This window comes from Tachyglossus aculeatus, chromosome 2 (genome assembly GCF_015852505.1).
Source record: "Tachyglossus aculeatus isolate mTacAcu1 chromosome 2, mTacAcu1.pri, whole genome shotgun sequence".
Lineage (NCBI taxonomy): Eukaryota > Metazoa > Chordata > Mammalia > Monotremata > Tachyglossidae > Tachyglossus > Tachyglossus aculeatus.
In genome coordinates, this window is record NC_052067.1 from 110,352,632 (window position 1) to 110,373,566 (window position 20,935).

Below are 20,935 nucleotides of genomic sequence, written 5' to 3' on the forward strand. Positions count from 1 at the left end.
GGAAAATACAATTTGGAACAGATAGAGACAGTCCCTACCCAACAATGGGCTCACAGTCTAGAAGGGGGAGACAGACAACAAAACCAAACAAGTAGACAGGTGTCAATATCATCAAAATAGATAAATACAATTATAGATATATACACAAACCAAAAGGGCAAGTATTAGTCTTCCCATCTCTTATTTTCCAAATGTAGAGTATTTTTTCTTAGCTAAAAAATATAAAATAAAATCCAGGACACCTATTTTATTGAAAATGCATTGTGTTCATGGCAATGATTTCAATAATAAACTTTAATCCACTTCGATTTTTAATGATATTGAGTTTGCTGTTCCTACTTTCATTTTACATTTACTTATTTTCACTACTTCATTGAATTTTGGAAAAAAAGAGATTTGATCATTACAAGAATCTTTAAGTCCAATATTAACTGAATTCTAGAAAAATGAGATTCCATTGAATATCATGAGTGAAATTTAGTTTATTTTTGGTTAAAGCCTAATTAATAGGATTTATAACTAGGTTGTGATTTAATTTGTTTCACTTCAACCTGAATTTTGAATCATTTCCATAGAATTCTGTAATCCTTTTCTTCAGTTTGACCCTTTAGGCTTTTTTTCCCCCAATTCCGTTGTCAAATTTGAAAAGACGTCATCTTATTAACCCTCAGCCACAGAGACTGAGAAGAGCTCATAGAAGGCTGTGGAATGTTATCGAACTTATTTTGTCTTAAGCCAATGTAGCTGTCATTCATTCAATTGTATTTATTAATAATAATAATAATGATAATTAGGGTATTTGTTCGGCATTTATTATGTGCTAATCACTGATCTAAGCGCTGGGGGGAGGATATAAGGTAATCAGGTTGTCCCATGTAGTGCTCACAGTCTTAATCCCCATTTAACAGATGAGGGAACTGAGGCACAGAGAAGTTAAGTGACTTGTCCCAAGTCACGCAGCTGACAAGTGGTGGAGCCGGGATTAGAACCTATGACCTGTGACTCCCAAGCCTGTGCTCTTTCCACTGAGTCAAGCTGTTTCTCATTGAGCACTGAGCACCTGGAGCACTTAATGTGTGCAGAACACTGTACTAAGCGCTTGGAAAGTACAATTCAGGAACAAATAGAGACAATCCCTACCCAACAATGGGCTCACAGTCCAGCATCCCTGCCATAAGTACTTGAGGTGGAGGATGTCTGAGACAATTGGGCCAAGTCTCTCAGACTTTGATTGGGAGCCAACTGCTACCCCTTTCTTCCAGCCTCCTCCATAGGCATGGAATTTTCCAGCTCTTTATGAGCACTAGCAAGCTAAATAGGATAAAGAGCATTCATTCAATCATTTATTGAATGCTTATTTAGTGCAAAGCACTGTACTAAGTGCCTGGGAGAGTACAATACAATAATAAACAGACACATTCCCTGCCCACAAGGATCTTGCAGTTCAGAGGTGGAAAGACAGACAATATAATGTACATATGAGTTATAGATAAGAACGTAAGTGCTCTGGGACTGGAAGGTTGAGGAGGTGAACAAAAGGAGGAAGTCAGGGCTACATAGAAGGGAGTAGAAGAAGAGGAAAGGGGGGCTTTTTCAGGCCTCTTGGAGGAGATGTGCCCTCAATAAGGCTTTGAAGGTGGGGAGAGTAATTGTCTGTTGGATTTGAGAAGAGAGGATGTTCCAGGCCAGAGGCAGAACGTGGGCTACGGGGTCTGTGGCAAGATAGATGAAATCGAGGCACAATGAGAAAGTTAGCATTAGAAGAGTGACATATGTGGGCTATGTTGTAGTAGAAGAGTAGTGAGGTGAGAGAGGAGGGGGCAAGGTGATTGAGTGCTTTAAAGCCAATAGTGAGAAGCTTCTTTTTTATGCAGCGATAGATGGGCAGCCACTGCAGTTTCTGGAAGAGTGGGGAAAGATGTCTTGAGCATTTTTGTAGAAAAGGGATCCAGAGAGCAGAATGAAATATGCACTGGAGTGGGGAGAGACAGGAGGCTGGGAGGTCAGCAAGGAGGCTGGTGCAGTAACAGGATAAATGCTTGGATTAACCATTAGCAGTTTTCATGGAGAGGAAAAGGCAGATTTTAGCAATGTTGTGAAGATGGGACTGACAGGATTCAGTGATGGATTGGATTGGATTGGAGAAGCAGCGTGGCTCAGTGGAAAGAGCATGGGCTTTGGAGTCAGAGATCATGGGTTCAAATTCCAGCTTCGCCAATTGTCAGTTGTGTTACTTTGGACAAGTCACTTCAGTTCTCTGTGCCTCAGTTACCTCATCTAGAAAATGGGGATTTAGACTGTGAGCCCCCCATGGGACAACCTGGTTACCTTGTAACATCCCCAGCGCTTAGAACAGTGCTTTGCACATAGTAAGTGCTTAATAAATGTCATTATTATTATTGTTATTATTATTATATGTGGAATGAATGAAAGAAATCAAGGATACGCCAAGGTTATGGGTTTGTGAGACAGGAAGGATGGTGGCGCCATCTACAATGATGAGAAAGTCCTTCAGTTTTAAAGACTCTTTACAGACTGGAAAGATGGGCAATCTCGCAGAAAAAAATAATTATCTATCTGAACCTCTTTGAAAAACAGCCAAACTTGACAGATATCCCGTTCTACTAGGCAAGTCAATCCTACTGTCCACAGGGGAGATACTGACCATTCATCACACAAATGCACTCAATTGTTAAGTTTAACTGGGGTAGGCTGAAGATGAATCTGCATATCTAGTGAAGACCACCGTGATGGTGAAAATATTAAGAACTTAACAAAATTAATGTTCACTAATTATCACCACTAGCACTTACTGTCACTAGAGAGTGATACAAAGGGTTGCAGCCTTCCAAGAGTCAAGCTGCTCTAACTGTAAATATCAGTTATTACCAAGATTAATGTAGTACATTATGTGACAATAGGAAGAACAGAAGCCAAACATCTGGACACTTTCTGGGTTCAGGATACGGTGCTGAGCACCCACTGGGGTAAAAGGAAGGAGTGCATGTGTGTGTGTGTGTGTGTGTGTGTTTGTGAGCGAGACACACACACACACACACACACACACACACACATAGGGGGATGGCATGGTTGTGAGAAAGGTTGAAGTTTTGACACCACAGTGTTCCCGGTTTTAAGACACATTGAAACCTCTTGGCAGGATATGGGTGAAAACTTGGCGTTGAGAGAGACGAGATTGAGGTGCAGTGAGTAGGTTGGCATTAGGGGAGTGGAATATGCAGGCTGGGCTGTAGTAGTAAATCAGGAAATTAAGATAAGATGGGGCAAGGTGATCGGGTGCTTTAAAGCTGATAGTAAGGAGTTTTTGTTTGAGGGGGCATGGATGGGCAACCATTAGAGAAGCAGCGTGGCTCAGTGGAAAGAGCCCGGGCTTTGGAGTCAGAGATCATGGATTCAAATCCCGGCTCCGCCACTTGTCAGCTGTGTGACTTTGGGCAAATCACTTCACTTCTCTGTGCCTCAGTTACCTCATCTGTCAAATGGGGATGAAGACTGTGAGCCCCATGTGGGACAACCTGATCACCTTGTAACCTCCCCGGCATTTAGAACAGTGCTTTGCACATAGTAAGTGCTTAATAAATGCCATTATTATTTTATTATTATTATTGGAGGTTCTTTTCATTCATTCAATCGTATTTATTGAGAGCTTACTGTGTGTAGAACACTAGAGGAGTGGGGAAACTTCAAAATTGAACATTTTCATAGAAAAGTGATCCTGGCAGCAGAGGGAACTATGTACTGGCGTGAGGAGAGACAGAATGCAGGCAGCAAGGAGGCTAATGCAGTAATCAAGGTAGGATAGGATAAGTGCTTGGACTAATGTTGCTGAGGTTTGGATGGAGAGGAAAGGCAGATTTTAGAGATGTTCCAAAGTTGAACTGACAGGATTTGGTGGCAGATTGAATATGTGGGTTGAATGAGAAAGAAGAGTAGAGGATATGCCAAGGTCATGGGTCTGTGATACAGGGAGGATCATGGTGCTGTCTACAGTAACATGGGCAGGGCTGGGTTTGGGTGGGGAGATAAAGAGTTCCATTTTGTACATGTTAAGCTTGAGGTGTCAAGAGCCCGGGCCTGAGGGGTCAGAAGGACCTGGCTTCCAATTCAGGCCCTTCTACTTGTCTGCTGAGTGATCTTGGGCAAGTCACTCCACTTCTGAGACCCATCAGTTACCTCATCTCTAAAATAAAAATAATAATAATAATAATAATAATGTTGATGATGATAATTGATAGATTTGTTAAGCGCTTACTACTATTCATTCCCTGTCCACAACAAGCTTACAGTCTAGGGGGGACTGGAGTTCTGGAGTAACAGAAGCACTTGCATATATTTGTACATATTTATTACCCTATTTTATTTGTACATATTTACTACTCCATCTTAATGATTTGAATATAGCTATAATTCTATTTATTCTGATGGTTTTGACACCTGTCTACTTCTTTTGTTTTGTTGTCTGTCTCCCCCTTTTCGACTGTGAGCCCTTTGTTGGTTAGGGACCCTCTCTATATGTTGCCAACTTCCACTTCCCAAGCACTTAGTATAGTGCTCTGCACCCAGTAAGCACTCAAAAAGTACGATCGAATGAATGAATGAAGTAGAGATGAACTGAAGGCAGGAGAAATAGTGAGATTTCAGAGAAGGAGAGACATCAGGGGTGAAGATGTATATTTGGGAATCATCCACATAGAGATGGTACTTAGCACCTTGTGAGTGAATGAGTTCTCCAAGGGAGGGCTATAGATGGAGAATATAAGGGGACCCAGAACTGAGCCATAAGGGACCATCACAGTTCACTGCAGTCTTCCTCCTATAATTTCTCTCTAAATTTTTTGAGAGAGTTGTTTACACCCACTGTCTCTACTTCCTATCCTCCAATTCTCTCCTTGATCCTCTCCAATCTGGTTTCTGCCCTCTTGACTCCACAGAAATGGTCCTCTCTAACACAGCCAATAACCTTCTTCCCACCAAATCTGACAGCCTTAGTCCATCCTAATTCTCCTAGATCTGTCAGCCACCTATGACACTAATGACCATCCACTTCTTGAGACTTTATCTGACTTTAGATACATTCATTCATTCAATTGTATTTATTGAGCGCTTACTGTGTGCACAGCACTGTACTAAGCGCTTGGGAAGTACAAGTCAGCAACATATCTGCATAAGTGCTGTGGGGCTATGGGTGGGGTGATTGCAAAGTGCCCAAAGGATACAGATCCAAGTACATAGACAACACAGAAGGGAGAGGGAGGTCCCTTGTTGGAGATGTGATCTTAATAACCCTTATTAAAAAGGATTGGGAAAATGGTGGTATAGCATGTATGATGGAGGGGGATGGAGTTCCAGGCTAAGGGGAGGATGCGGAAAGGGGACTGGTGGTGAGCTAGAAGAGATCTAGGTACAGTGAGGAGGCTGAAGCTAGAAGAGTGAAGTGTGTGGTCTGGCCTGTAGTAGAAGTCAAGGAGGTAAGGTAGGAGTGGGTAGCTGATTGAGTGCTTTAAAGCTGATGATAGAGAGCTTCTGTCTGACCTACTTTCTGATGGCTCCATCTCATTTTACACTCAAACATGTTCCTATTTCTCACACACTAAAAAAGATCTCTGAATCCCACTGCACCTTCCAACTATTGCCTGATTTCTCAAACCACTTAACTTCACTTTTCCAAGCCATTTAACCCATAATTCCTCTCTCTCATCTCTCTTCTTTACCATCTACAATCTCATTTCCATCTCTTCACTCCACTCAGATCTACTCTCCAAAGTAGGCAGTTATCTCCTCACCAAATATAATGGACTTCACCAATCCTCATCCTAACCCCAGCTTCGGGATAGATTCACTGACAATATTCTCTCTTGGTTCTCCCCCTATCTTTCTGACTGCTCCTTCTCAGTCTCTTTTGCTGGCCCCACCTCTGCCTCCCACCCTCTGACAGTAGTGGTCCCTTAAGTCTCAGTTCTAGGTCCCCTTCTATTCTCCCTCTATATCCACTCCCTTGGAGAACTCATTCACCTCAATGGCTTCAATTGTCATCTCTATACAGATGATTCGCAAACCTACATCTCCATACCTGACCTCTCTTCTTCCCTGCAATCTTGTATTTCCTCCTACCTTCAAGACATAGCTACTTGTATGTACTGCCAACACCTCATATTAAACATGTCCAAAGCTGAACTCCTTATCTTCCCACCCAAACCCTGTCCTACCCCTGTCTTTTCCATCACTGTAGCAAACACCACTATTCTCCTTACAGCACAAGCCTGTAACATTGGCATTGTCCTCTATTTATCTCTCTCAGTCCACCCATGTATTCAGTCTGTCACCAAATTCTGGTCAGTTCTACCTTCACAACATTGCTAAAATCTTTATTTTCCTCTCCATTTAAACCGCTGCCATGCTGATGCAAACACTTATCCTGTCCTGCTTTGACTGCTGCATTTGCCTCCTCACTGACCTCCTGTTCATTCATTTATTCAATCGTATTATTGAGCACTTACTGTGTGCAGAGCACTGTACTAAGCGCTTGGGTACAAGTTGGCAACATATAGAGACGGTCCCTACCCAACAGCAGGCTCACAGTCTAGAAGGGGGAGACAGACAACAAAACCAAACATATTAACAAAATGAAATAAATAGAATAGTAAATATTTACAAGTAAAATACATAAATAGAGTAATAAATACGTACAAACATATATACATACATACAGGTGCTGTGGGGAGGGGACAGAGGTAAGGCGGGGGGGGATGGGGAGGGGGATGAGGGGGAGAGGAAGGACAGGGCTCAGTCTGGGAAGGCCTCCTGGAGGAGGTGAGCTCTGAGTAGGGCTTTGAAAGGAGGAAGAGAGCTAGCTTAGCAGATGTGCAGAGGGAGGGCATTCCAGGCCCGGGGGATGACGTGGGCCGGGGGTCAACAGCAGGACAGGCGAGAACAAGGCACAGTGAGGAGATTAGCAGCAGAGGAGCAGAGGGTGCAGGCTGGGCTGTAGAAGGAAAGAAGGGAGGTGAGGTAGGAGGGGGCGAGGTGATGGAGAGCCTTGAAGACGAGCCTGTCTCTACCCACTCCAATCCATACTTCACTCTGCTGCATGAATCATTCATTCATTAGCAAAAACATTCAGTTCATGTCTCCTGACTCCTCAAGAATCTCCAGTGGTTGCTCATTCAACTCCACATTGAAAACAGAAACTCCTTATCATTGGTTTTAAAGCATCCAGTCAGCTCATCCCATCCTTCCTCACCTCATTAATCTCCTACTATAGCCCAGCCTGTGCACTCTCCTCCTCTAGGGCCAGCTCACTCACTGTGCCCCAAACTCATATCTCACCACTTATCCCTTTCCCACATCCTCCTCCTATCCTGGAATTATCTCCCCTTCCATACATGCCAGACCATCACTCTCTTCACCTTCAAAGCATTACTAAGGTCACATCTCCTCCAAGAGGCCTTCCCTGACTTAGCTTTCTTTTCCCAAGCTCGCTATGCCTTTGGAATTCTCTATGCACTTGGATCTGTGACTTTGGGACACTTGATATTCACCGAACCCTACAGCATTAATGCACATTTTTAAATTATATATTATAAATTACTTATTTATTCATATTACTGTCTGTCTCTCCCTCTAGACTGTAAGGTCATTATAGACAGAGAACTAGTCAGCTAATTCTGTTGTATTTTTCTCCCCCAGCTGCTTAGGACAGTGCTCTGCACATAGTATGCATTTAATAAATACAATTGATTGACTGAGGACAAGGATGGGCTGATGGGTGAGGTCAGGGAAGTTCAAGGGTTGTGAGGATGTCAACAGCAATAACTGCTTAATCAGGTGGTTATTTTACTTGTACATATTTACTGTTCTATTTATTTTATTAATATGTTTTGTTGTCTGTCTCCCCCTTCTAGACTGTGAGCCCGCTGTTTGGTAGGGACCATCTCTATATGTTGCCAACTTGTACTTCCCAACACTTAATACAGTGTTCTGCACACAGTAAGCACTCAGTAAATACAATTGAATGAATGAATGAATGTATGATTAAATTGCTGAATTCTAGGTGGGTCCTTGAATCCTCAACTGAGAAGAGGAAAATGTTTAAGAGTAAACAGAGGGCGTGGTTAATGTGAAGATAGGCAGATTAGACATGCAAAAATCTGGATCCTTGTCACACCAGGTAACACAAGTATCCACCTCTATCTGGCCATAATGACAAGAAGCAAGGGGAAGTTCAAGTGCATGACTGTGACACAGCTCTCTCTGGGGAGGAAGGGCTGGGGGCAGGGAGGGAGTGTCTCAATACCCATAGTGATGGGGTGGGGCAGTGTGGATACAGTCCCTCCTGCTGAGACAGAGCTTGCCTTCCACCAGACCTCAGCCAATGTGTCTTTCTAGGACAAAGTAAACTTAAGGTTCTCCTATCCTCAGCTGAATAAGCCTGCCCCCTTCTCATGGCCATGCAGCAGGGGTGGGATACCGACCAAGAAAGTCACCCACCAACTCTGAAGATGCTGCTGCTGACAGTATCCTTTTGTGTGGATGCCAGTGTGATGAAGAGACTCCAGAGTGACTAGTTACCTCCTTTTCAGGGACAGTTTACAGGGCAGGCTGCCCATGCCTAAGGTAAAGTCAATTTAGAAAATAATGGCAGCTACTTTAAAAGGCTTTCTATTCATTGGATGGCAGGAAGGGAGGGAGTAGGCATAGAATGCTGCAGGAAGGTGGGAGATGGTACATTGGTCCATAGCAAATTAGTTCCAAACTAGGCAAGGATCTTCATCAGGTTCTACTCAGCCACATTGCAATAACAATTATGGAGCTAAATGCTTACTATAAGCCAGACCCTGAGGTAATCCCTGGGAGAAATACATGTTGAGGTAGATTCAGCTCCTGCCCTACACAAGGCTCACAGTTTAGTACATATAAGTTGCTTTAGGTCACAGAGCAAGTCATAGACAGCGTTGCCTCTCCTGTATTCCAGCCCAATGCCTTTGCTCTTATGCCATGTGATTATCTCTTATGGAGATTCTAGACCCATGGGCACCACAAGCTATGAGAATGAGGTGGTGTGGCAGCGGGTTAACTTTGGCCCCAGTGCCACAGCTCATTCCTAGAGATGTAGCAGCAGGGACCAGTGGAAAGAATATGGGCAAACCACAACTTCTCTGGGCCTCAGTTTCCTCACCTGCTCTCCCTCCCTCTGATTGCTTTGTATCTATCCTAGCACTTAGCACAGGCTTGTCATATTGTGAGTTCTTAAATACCACAGTTATGATGTAGTCAGAGTACACTTGAAGCCTTATTGCAGGATCATACAGTGTCAACCTGGTAAGTGAGGAAAGAGGAATAAGATAATTTGACCTATTCGATAAGATTCAAATGGCAAGTCTGGATTCTTTAACTTTGGTTAGAGTATCCAAAGATGGGGAAGTGCTCAAATAGCATAGCAAACGTATGGATGTGTACAAAAACTGCTTAGGGTAGTTTTAAGTACCAGAATGCTGAAGGGGTAGTAGAAGGAGAGAATGAGGAGAAAAAAAAAATAATTTAAAAGTATCTAGATATCTATGAAGTCTTTTTTTTTTTTAAAAAAAGGGGGTCTGGCAGGTGATTTGATTGTTAGCAAACCTTAGAGTTACAGTTCTGCCAGACAAATGGGAATGTTGGTGGAGCAGAGGTTCAGATTGGGGATTCCTTAGAGGACAGTGGGGGGATACAGCCAGGATGGTAGGAGGGGGCAGGGAAGCAGCAGCAGTTCCTGGTATTGCTAAGTAGCACAGCACCAAATGGAATACCAGAACCAGCGTTCAGGTCTTTGCAGAAGGAATAGAAAGAAGCAGCTCTATTTCTCCACTTCTCCACCAACATTCCCTCTAGATTGTAAGCTCATTGTCGGCAGGAAATGTGTCTGCTTATTGTTGTAGTATACTCTCCCAAGTGCTTAGTACAGTGCTCTGCACACAGTAAGCACTCAATAAATATGATTGAATGAATTTAATGAATGAATGGTCCATAAGAACAAGCCCTAGAGAACTGGTGGTGCCAGAAGCAACAGAAGGTTTGACACTTGCTATCAGAGTGAGTGTCTACAGGAGAAGTGTGGGAAGAATTTCCAACCTTTCGATTTAAGGCTGGGGGATGGGATTTTTTGTTCCCAGGCCTTGTTTATTACCAAGTAATCCATAGAAGTGCCTGGCATGAGGGTAGAAATAAATCACAATAAAACGTGTTGCACAAATAATATGTGAAAAGCATTGTTTTAAGCATGTGGGAGAATATAATGGAGTTAGTAAAGATGACCTACACATGCTCCAGACGTTTAAGGAGCTCATGATATAGAAGGGTACGCCAATCCTAAAATAATACATGGATGGAGAAACAACATGGCCTACTGGAAAGAACACAGTCCTTGGAGTCGAAGGATTTGGGTTCTAATCTTGATGCAACTTTCTTACTGTATGACCTTGGGTAAGTCCCTTGACTTCTTTGTGAAGATTAAATTCTACTGTCCTACATAGACCCTGTCTATAGACCTGATTGGGGCCCAGGTGCTGCACAGAGCACACAGTAAGCACTCCCTTTCTTCCTTCCTCCTCCAAGGGAGGTCATTTGAGGTCATGAGAAGCAGCTTGGCTCAGTGGAAAGAGCCCGGGCTTTGGAGTCAGAGGTCATGGGTTCAAATCCCGGCTCCGCCACTTATCAGCTGTGTGACTGTGGGCAAGTCACTTCACTTCTCTGGGCCTCAGTTACCTCATCTGTAAAATGGGGTTGAAGACTGTGAGCCCCCCGTGGGACAACCTGATCACCTTGTAACGTCCCCAGCGCTTAGAACAGTGCTTTCCACATAGTAAGTGCTTAATAAATGCCATTATTATTATAAAGCCTTTCACCCAGCTGGAAAAATCGTTGTCATGACAGCCTCTTCAGTCTCACCTGCTGGTTATCCTGCATAGATCTCATCCACATATAAGGGAAGATCAACAGGCTTGAGTCTGGGGTTAACACATTGTTTTATTCAATTAGCTGCATATGGTAAGCTCTGAAGTTCCACTGATTGGTAATTCTGTGTGTTCTAGACTAGAGGCTGTGTGCACAGCTCAGGTGCATTTGATGGTGGTCAGAGACAACCCCAGGCTCCTGTGGACATCTGGCAGAAGTGGCCTGGGGTGCTCTTGGTTGGGTACCAAGTGATGAGTCAAGAGTGTTCCAGTATAGCTGCTGATGGATTCCAGAGGAAGCTGTACCATCAGGCTTGTACAGATAACTGTGGGGGACCTGTTGTAACAAACATTGTTTAGGAAGAAAGAGAGAGAAGGAGAAGAGAATTAAGAGGAAGCACAGTGAAGTGGAATAGAAGATGGTAGGATGAGGGGAAAAGAGGGGAGTCCTTGAGCACTGCCTTTCTCCATGCCCATCCCTCCCCTGCACTGCCACTGGGTCCTGGAGTTCCTCACTGGAGGGGCACTGCCCAGTGGCAGTGCTGCAGTGAGTTCAGGACCACAATACCACCTCCTTCCCTGACTTTCACATGCTATCCCTGTTTCCTCCCTACAATATGGTGATACAGAGACAGCTACCATGTCAGAGATCAATCAATCATATTTATTGAGCGCTTACTATGTGCAGAGCACTGTACTAAGCGCTTGGGAAGTACAAATTGGCAACACATAGAGACAGTCCCTACCCAACAGTGGGCTCACAGTCTAAAAGGGGGAGACAGAGAACAGAACCAAACATACCAACAAAATAAAATAAATAGGATAGAAATGTACAAGTAAAATAAATAAATAAATAAATAGAGTAATAAATATGTACAACCATATATACAGGTGCTGTGGGGAAGGGAAGGAGGTAAGATGGGGGGATGGAGAGGGGGACGAGGGGGAGAGGAAGGAAGGGGCTCAGTCTGGGAAGGCCTCCTGGAGGAGGTGAGCTCTCAGCAGGGCCTTGAAGGGAGGAAGAGAGCTAGCTTGGCGGAGGGGCAGAGGGAGGGCATTCCAGGCCCAGGGGATGACGTGGGCCGGGGGTCGACGGCGGGACAGGCGAGAACGAGGTACAGTGAGGAGATTAGCGGTGGAGGAGCGGAGGTTGCGGGCTGGGCAGTAGAAGGAGAGAAGGGAGGTGAGGTAGGAGGGGGCGAGGTGATGGACAGCCTTGAAGCCCAGGGTGAGGAGTTTCTGCCTGATGCACAGATTGATTGGTAGCCACTGGAGATTTTTGAGGAGGGGAGTAATATGCCCAGAGCGTTTCTGGACAAACAGATGCAGACATAATCACATGATACCTTCGCTATTGACCAAGGACACTTTCTTGTTCTGCCTGTATCTTCATCTCAATCTTCTTCAACACAGGGCAGTCAGTGCTGCTTTCTTACTGAAGGGGAAAAAAAATAAAGGCGAAGGAACTGGGCAGTGATATGGTATTAGCCTGTGACTTCCCTGCCCACAAGGATACCCTAAGGATAATCTGCAATCCCACTTTTACTTGAATAGTTTCTGGGCCCTTTTCTACCTTTGCCCGTTTGCTGTCAGTTGTGTTACCCCAGGAGAGACCATCTGCTGAAAAGAATTAAAATTGGTCTATGACCTGAAACTATTGCTGAAAACAATCAATCAGTATGTGTCCTGCAGACTTGTTGGTTTCTCCTTCACAGGGGTCTCAAGGTTTCAGCAGGAACAGAAGTCAGAAAAGACATTCAGAGACAACCTGGTACCTGAGGGCAATGCAAGTCAATAGATTTAGTAGACTGTAAGCAAGGATTGTGTCCACCAACTGAAGTAGTATGACCTAGTGCAAAGAACATGGCCCTGGGAGCCAAAGGACCTAGGTTCTGAGCTGGCCTCTGCCACTTGCCTGCAATGTGACCTTGGACAAGTCACTTAACATCTGTACCTCAGTTTTTTCATCTCTAAAATGGGACTTATATATCCGTTTTCCCTCTCCTCTAGACTATAAACACCCTGTAGGATGGGGACTGTGTCTGACTTGATTAACTTCTATCTACTCTAGGGCTCAATACAGTGCTTGGCTTAAATACCACTATTACTACACCAAGCACTTAGTTCTGTACTCTGCATTCAGTAAGCATGCAAATACTTACTCAGTAGGTGGGGGAGGAATTCAATTGTACAGAAGTCCACAGACTAAAGCAGTCATCCGATCTATATTAAAAAGGAACTTCTTCAGAACAACTAGGACTGAGACAGTTTGGGACTTTCTCAAGTCCTATGCCAGATTAGCATGAAATAAACAGGAAGATTAAAAAAGGAACAGTTCTCTGCCCATTTTGTAGGGGAATCATAATAAGAATTAAACTCTAAAGAGATCACTATCCAATTGCAGTGTTAATCCTACAGTCCATGGAAACTGCCCTCTCAAAGGTCACCAATGACCTCCTGCTTGCCAAATCCAATGGCTCATACTCTATCGTAATCCTCCTCGACCTCTCAGCTGCCTTCGACACTGTGGACCACCCCCTTCTAATCAAAACGCTATCCAACCTTGGCTTCACAAACTCCGTCCTCTCCTGGTTCTCCTCATATCTCCGGTCGTTAATTCTCAGTCTCTTTTGCAGGCTCCTCCTCCCCCTCCCACCCCCTTACTGTAGGGGTTCCTTAATAATAATAATAATAATAATAATAATAATAATGGCATTTGTTAAGCGCTTACTATGTGCAATCACTGTTCTAAGCGCTGAGGGATACAAGGTGATCAGGGTTCAGTTCTTGGTCCCCTTCTGTTCTCGATCTACACTCACTCCCTTGATGACCTCATTCGCTCCCACGGCTTCAACTATCATCTCTACGCTGATGACACCCAAATCTACATCTCTGCCCCTGCTCTCTCTCCTTCCCTCCAGGCTCGCATCTCCTCCTGCCCTTCAGGACATCTCCATCTGGATGTCTGCCCGCCACCTAGAACTCAACATGTCCAAGACTGAACTCCTTGTCTTCCCTCCCAAACCTTGCCCTCTCCCTGACTTTCCCATCTCTGTTGACGGCACTACCATCCTTCCCGTCTCACAAGCCCGCAACCTTGGTGTCATCCTCGACTCCGCTCTCTCATTCACCCCTCACATCCAAGCCGTAACCAAAACCTGCCGGTCTCAGCTCCACAACATTGCCAAGATCCGCCCTTCCCTCTCCATCCGAACTGCTACCTTGCTGGTTCAAGCTCTCATCCTATCCCATCTGGATTACTGCATCAGCCTCCTTTCCGATCTCTCATCCTCCTGTCTCTCCACTCTTCAATCCATACTTCACGCCGCTGCCCAGATTGTCTTTATGCAGAAATGGTCTGGGCATGATACTCCCCTCCTCAAAAATCTCCGGTGGCTACCAATCAACCTACGCATCAGGCAGAAACTCCTCACCCTCGGCTTCAAGGCTCTTCATCACCTCGCCCCCTCCTACCTCACCTGCCTTCTCTCCTTCTACAGCCCAGCCCGCACCCTCTGCTCCTCTGCCTCTAATCTCCTCACCGTGCCTCATTCTCGCCTGTCCCGCCGTCGATCCCTGGCCCACGTCATCTCCCTGGCCTAGAACGCCCTCCCTTCCCACATCCGCCAAGCTAGCTCTCTTCATCCCTTCAAGGCCCTACTGAGAGCTCACCTCCTCCTGGAGGCCTTCCCAGACTGAGACCCCTCCTTCCTCTCCCCCTCCTCACCCTCTCCATCCCCCCAGCCTTACTTCCTTCCCTTCCCCACAGCACCTGTATATATGTATATATGTTTGTATGTATTTATTACCCTATTTATTTATTTATTTTACTTGTACATATTCTATTTATTTTATTTTGTTATTATGTTTTGTTCTGTTCTCTGTCTCCCCCTTCTAGACTGTGAGCCCACTGTTGGGTAGGGACCGTCTCTATATGTTGCCAACTTGTACTTCCCAAGCGCTTAGTACAGTGCTCTGCACACAGTAAGAGCTCAGTAAATACAATTGAATGAATCTTGCAATGTTTAATCCAGCTCTGAATTATATTTAGCAAAACCCAATTAGAAAAGTTGGAGAATTTTCAAAACTAGGAATTTTTGTCATAAGAGTTGCCTTAAGCAAAAATCAGGACCTGAAAACCTGAGATAGTAAAAATGGTGGTGCGTGGTACTTTCCCAGATGCCTGTCTTACCAGTGTACAGTTTTCCTGGCTTCCCTTTGCAGCTGGGCCATGAAGACCCAAGGGAGACAGTAAAATTTGGGGTGTATGACCAAGCCACACCTCCCACTGAACGGTACCCACATTTTCTTGCTCTCTCTGCAGTCTTCTTCAAATGTCGAATTGTTTCCTACCCCTAGCAACTCCATGGACACACCTACTTCAGAAAGTCCCATCTTCTGTCATAAAGTTGTTCTGGGGTGTGTATCTGTAGAGTTTTCTTGGTAAAGATAGGAAAGTGGCTTACCACTGCCTCCTTCCATGCTTAGCACATAGTAAGCGCTTAATACCAACATTATTATTATTACTAAAAACTTGATTCTCTGGCATTGTCTTCGACCAACTTTTGATCACTTAATCATCCTTGACTGACTCTTTCCCATGCCGCTGCTGCCCAGCACAGGTGAATTGACTTTGACACTTCGGCTTAGACCTTTCCATTATGGGTAGCCCAATATGGCATAGCTCTAAACTTCATCAGCGTATGCAAACTCTCCTGCCACAATAAGTCATCGATTCATAGGAGAGGGAGTCCATACTATGAAGACCCAAATGGGAGTCAAATTTGGGGTTGCATGACTTAAAGCCAGACCCCCTTTTGCCAGTTTCCAATTTTTCTCACTGTTATATTCACCCAGGCCATGAGGGCCTAAATGGGAGAGTTAAATGGGGCAGGGGCATGTGGCATAGCATGAAGGCAGGTCACCACTACTATCTTTCTTGCTCTCCCTGGCATCCAGGCTATGAAGACCCAATTGGAGAGTCAAATTGGTGAGGCACAGGATGTGAATCCAAACCTCTCATGGGCAGCCACATGGGTTTTTTTTACCCCTTTTACTGGGTGAGGCCCAGCTCCAGTAGTTCCATACAAAAGACACATTGGGTGTGGATCACATGAAAACCGTGCCACTTTCACCAACACCCATACTTTTCTTGCTCTCCTTGGGTCATGAAGAGCTAATGGAAGAACCGTATGGCAGATAGATAATGTGAAGCCAGACTTCCATTTTTCTGACACCACATTTCCATGCTTTCCCAGGTGCCTCAGCCCTGAAGACCAAGACATGAATCAAATGGGGGTGGGTGCATGACATGAAGTCACATTGCCCTTTTTCATGCATCCAAACTTTCTTGCTCATTTATGCTTGGTTAATCAAGCCTCAATTGAGAGAGTTAACAAGGGAGTGCAGAGTATGAAGTCAGATGTCCCCTTTAGCCTGAACCCAAATTGGCTCACTCTCTCCGGTGCTCAGTCCATGAAACCCAGATGTGAGAGTCAAACTTGGGAGATAATGGCATGAAACCAGACTCCTACTGCTGACAGCCTTATATTTTTATTTTGACTTTCCCTGAAACCTGGACCATGAGGCAGTAGGAGAGCCAAATTTGGTGTGCATGGCATGAAGCCAGACCTCGTTGCCAACAGCTGTTTCTTACTCTGGCACCCAGGCCCAATTTCTGACTCATATTGTGTTGGGCATGTGATGAAGCTAGAATTTCCTTACTAGCACCTCTTTTTCTTGCCCTAAGCACCTGTGTCGTTGAGACCCAAAGGAACAAGCTACCATAGAAGTGTGGAAAGGAGAGGTGGCCTGAACCCCATGTCCTTTTGCCAGAACCAATATTTTCTTGCTTCCCCTGGCACAGAGCAAAAGGAAGAGTCATATCAGTGAGGTTGTAGAATGAAACCAGACCCCCACTTTTCAGGCGGTCAGATTTTTCTTGCACTCCCAGATGATTAAGCCATTAAAAACCAAATAGGAGAGGCAAATTATGGGTTGCAAGGCATGAAAGCACACCACCCTTTTGTGGGCACCCACATTTTTCTTGCTCTCCCAGTCACCTGGGTCATGAAGAGTTAAATTTGGGCATACATGGCATGAACTGCCCTACCTTTCACTATGTGGCATATGTTCTTTGCCCTTCCTGGTACCTGGGCAATGAAGAGCCAAATGGGAGAGCCAAATTTGGAGGTGCATGGCATGGAACCAGACCGAACCTTTGAAGATACACATATTTTTCTTGCACGTAAGACACAAAGATCCAAAAAAAAGAGTCAAATTGAGTGGTGCACAGCCTAAGGCCAAGCCCCTTGTTGCTGGCAGTCATGTTTCTTGCTGTACTTGGCACTGACACCTAGACCATGAGAACCAAAAGGGAAAATTCAATTTGGATGTGCACAGCCTGAAACAAAACCCCTTCTGCCAACAGCTGTTTCTTGCTCTCCCTGCTATCCAGGGTATGAAGACCAAATGGCAAGTCAAATCCAGTCAGTGGTATATTGAAAGACATGTGGCAGAAGACAGAACTTCCTTTTGCCAGCATGTTTTTTCTTGCTCCCAAGCACCTGGGCCATGAAGACCCAACAAAAACTCAAACAGTGTGGCCAGAGCATGAAGCCAGACATGTTTTCTTGCTGACACCCATAATTTTCTTGCTCTCCCTGGTAACCAAGACATGGAGACCAAATAGGAAAGTCAAAAGGGGGCTGCCTGGCATGAATCCTAATGCCTCCTTTCTCTCGGACCCGGGTTTTTTTTTTCTTTTTTGTGCTAAGTCTATAAAGATCGAATGTGAGAGTCACCAAATTAGGGGAATAACATCATGAAGCCAGGCAATCAATTGCTGGCACCAAGCTATGAAGGTGCAGGGAGAGTGTCATACCAGGGGTTGCATGGCATGAACCAGACTCCCATCCCTGTTTGTGGACAGCTATGTTTCATGATCTCCCTGGAAATTGGGCCATAAAGACTGAATGGGAGAGTTAGATTGAGGAGTACAAGGAATGAAGCCTGAACCCCATTTTGATAGCACCCATATTTTTCTTACCCTATGCACTGGGCCATGGACACCCAAATTGGTATGTCAAAAAGGGGATTTATGGCATAAAACCACCTGCACTCTTTGGTTGGCACATGAATTTCCTACTTTCCCCCAACAATGAAGATTTGAATTTGTGTGGCAAATTGAGGTGTGCATGCCATGCATGAAGTCAGGCCATCCTTCTTGGGGGCAACCCATATATTTCTTGCTCTCCCTGGCCCCTGGGACAGAAAGACACCAGAGGAAGAGTGAAATTTAGTGGTGTACAGCTTGAAGTCAACACCTTTATTGCCAGCAGCTATGTTTCTGGCTCTCCCTGGCATATCAGGTAAGAATACAATGGAAGAGATACTGCAGGGGTCCATGAAGACATGAAAACAAAGAACCCTTTTTGTCAGCAACCATACTTTCCTCGATCTGCCTGGGCGATGACACCCAGGCGGTTTAAGGCATGAAGCCTGCTGCACCCTTTTTCCAGGACTAATATTTTCTTGCTCACTGGAACCTTATCCATAAAGACTCGGATGTAAGAGTCAAATTTGAGGGTGCATTGCAGCAGACAACTATTTTGTGAGCACTCATTTTTGTGTTCTCTGACACATGAAGAGTCATTGGTAGAGTCAAATTGAGGGGTGCATGTCATGACGGTATACCCCTTCCTTGCCAGCAACCATTATTAATGCTCTCCCAAGATCCTGGAATATGAAGGCCTAAGTGGGAGAGTCATAGCAGTTGGTGGGGTGGGCGGGTACACTGTATGAAGCCAGAACCCCTACCTAGCTAACACCCATATTTTTCTTGGACTAAGGAACTGGCCCAGGAAGAACCATATGGGAGAACGTGACATGGAGTTCATCCCATTTGTGTTTTTTTGGTCTCCTGGGCATCAGTCCATTAAAAATCTACTGGGAGAGTCAATCATATTTATTGAGTGCTTATTGTGTGCAAAGCACTGTATTAAGCAATTGGGAGAGCACAATATAACAATAAATGGACACATTCCCTGCCCTCAGTGAGCTTAAAGTCTAGAGGATACATGTTGTGAAGTCAGACTTCATTCATTCATATTTATTCAGCGCTTATCATGTGCAGAGCACTGTAGTAAGCACTTGGAAAGTACAATTCGGAAACAAGTAGAGACAATACCTACCCTACAACAGGCTCTCTGCTTTGCCTTCACTCATATTTGTAATCCTTTCCCATGCAGCTGGGACATGAAAACCCAAATAGGAGTGTTAAATTGGGAAATGCAAGACATACATTCAATTCATTCAACCGTATTTATTGAGCGCTTACTGTGTGCAGAGCACTGTACTAAGCGCTTAGCACTGTACTAAAGACATGAAATCTGATGACATTTGCGCTATTGCTAAGTGCATACTATGTGACAAGTACTGTTCTAAGCACTGGGCTAGATAAAAGTTAACCAATCAGGCAGAGGGCCTGTCGTACATGGAGTTCCAGTCTCAGCAGGAAGGAGACCAGGTATTTAATTCCTCTTTATATTTGAGGAAAATTAAGCCAAGAGAAGTAAAGTGTCTTGCCAAGGTCATACGGCAAGCAACTGAGAGATCCAGTCCCAGAAACCAGGTCCTCTGAGCCCCAAACCTGTGCTTTTTCTACTAGGCCATGCTGCTTCAGACTTTTTAAAAAAAATACATGTACCAATGTTTTTATTGTTCTCCTTAGCACCTGGGACATGAAGACCCAATGGAAGATTTAAGTCAGGGGTTCATGGATGAAACCAGATGACTCTTTTCCTTATTTTCTATGGAATATGTAGGCCCAGCAGGGGAGTCAAATTGGGGGCTCACAGCATGAATCCAGGTCCCTTATTGCTTTCAGCAATATGTTTCTACTTCTCCGGGGCATCTAGGCAATGAAGATCTAAAGGGAGATTCAAATTGAAGGGTGCATATTGTGAAGGAAGACTTCTGTTCTGCTGGCACCCACACTTTTAATGCTCTTTCACACACCTATGTCGCAGAGATCTAAATGGGAGAATAAAATATGGGGCACAAGTGATGAAACCGACCAATCTTTCCAGGTCACCCATATTTTTCCTGCTCTCCCAGGCACCTGGACCATAAAGACCTGAATAGATTTGTTTGGGGTTATAGGGCATGAACCACCAGTTTTATCTTCCATGCTCTTCTTGGTACCCAGGTAATGAAAACCCAAATTGGACAGTCAGATTTAGGAGTGCATGGAATGAAACCACACCACCCTTTTATGGGCACCCATGTTTTATTACTCTCTGGCACCTGGAACAACACCTAAAGGAGGAAGCAAAATGTTGGGAGTTCATAGCATAAAGTTCATCCCTGTTTTGCTGGAAAACATTTTCTTTGCTCTCCCTGCACTTGGGCAGTGAAGACCCAAATGCAAAAATCAAAAATAGGGAGTAAGGCACAAAGCCAGATGCACCCTTCTGTGACGACTCAAATTTTCTTGTTCTTTCTGGTGCCTGGACCATGTAGATATGGTGGGAGAAGTAATATTTGTCAGTGCAGGGGATAAAGCTAGAATGCCTTTACATAGCACCCGTATTTCCTTCGCTCTCAACACTTGGAATTGAAGATTCAAAGGGGAGAGAAGTTTGGGAGTGCATGGTATGAAAGCTATCCCCATCCTGCCAATACATTTTCTTGATCTCCCTGGCACTGGCCCAGGAAGGCACAATGAGAGAGCCATATGAGGGAATTCAAGGCATGAAGCCAAGCCCCTTACTGCCAGCAGTCATATGTTTCTTATGCTACTTGGCAAAAGGGTTATGAAAACCCAAAAGGAGGCATTTAAATAGATTTGTGTTCCTTGCTCTCCTGGACAGTGAAACCCAAATGGGAGTAAAATTGCGGGTGCATGGCATGAAACCAAGCCCCACTTTGAAGTCTTCCAAATTTTCTTGCTCACAGGCACCTTATCCATAAAGAGTCAAATGCAA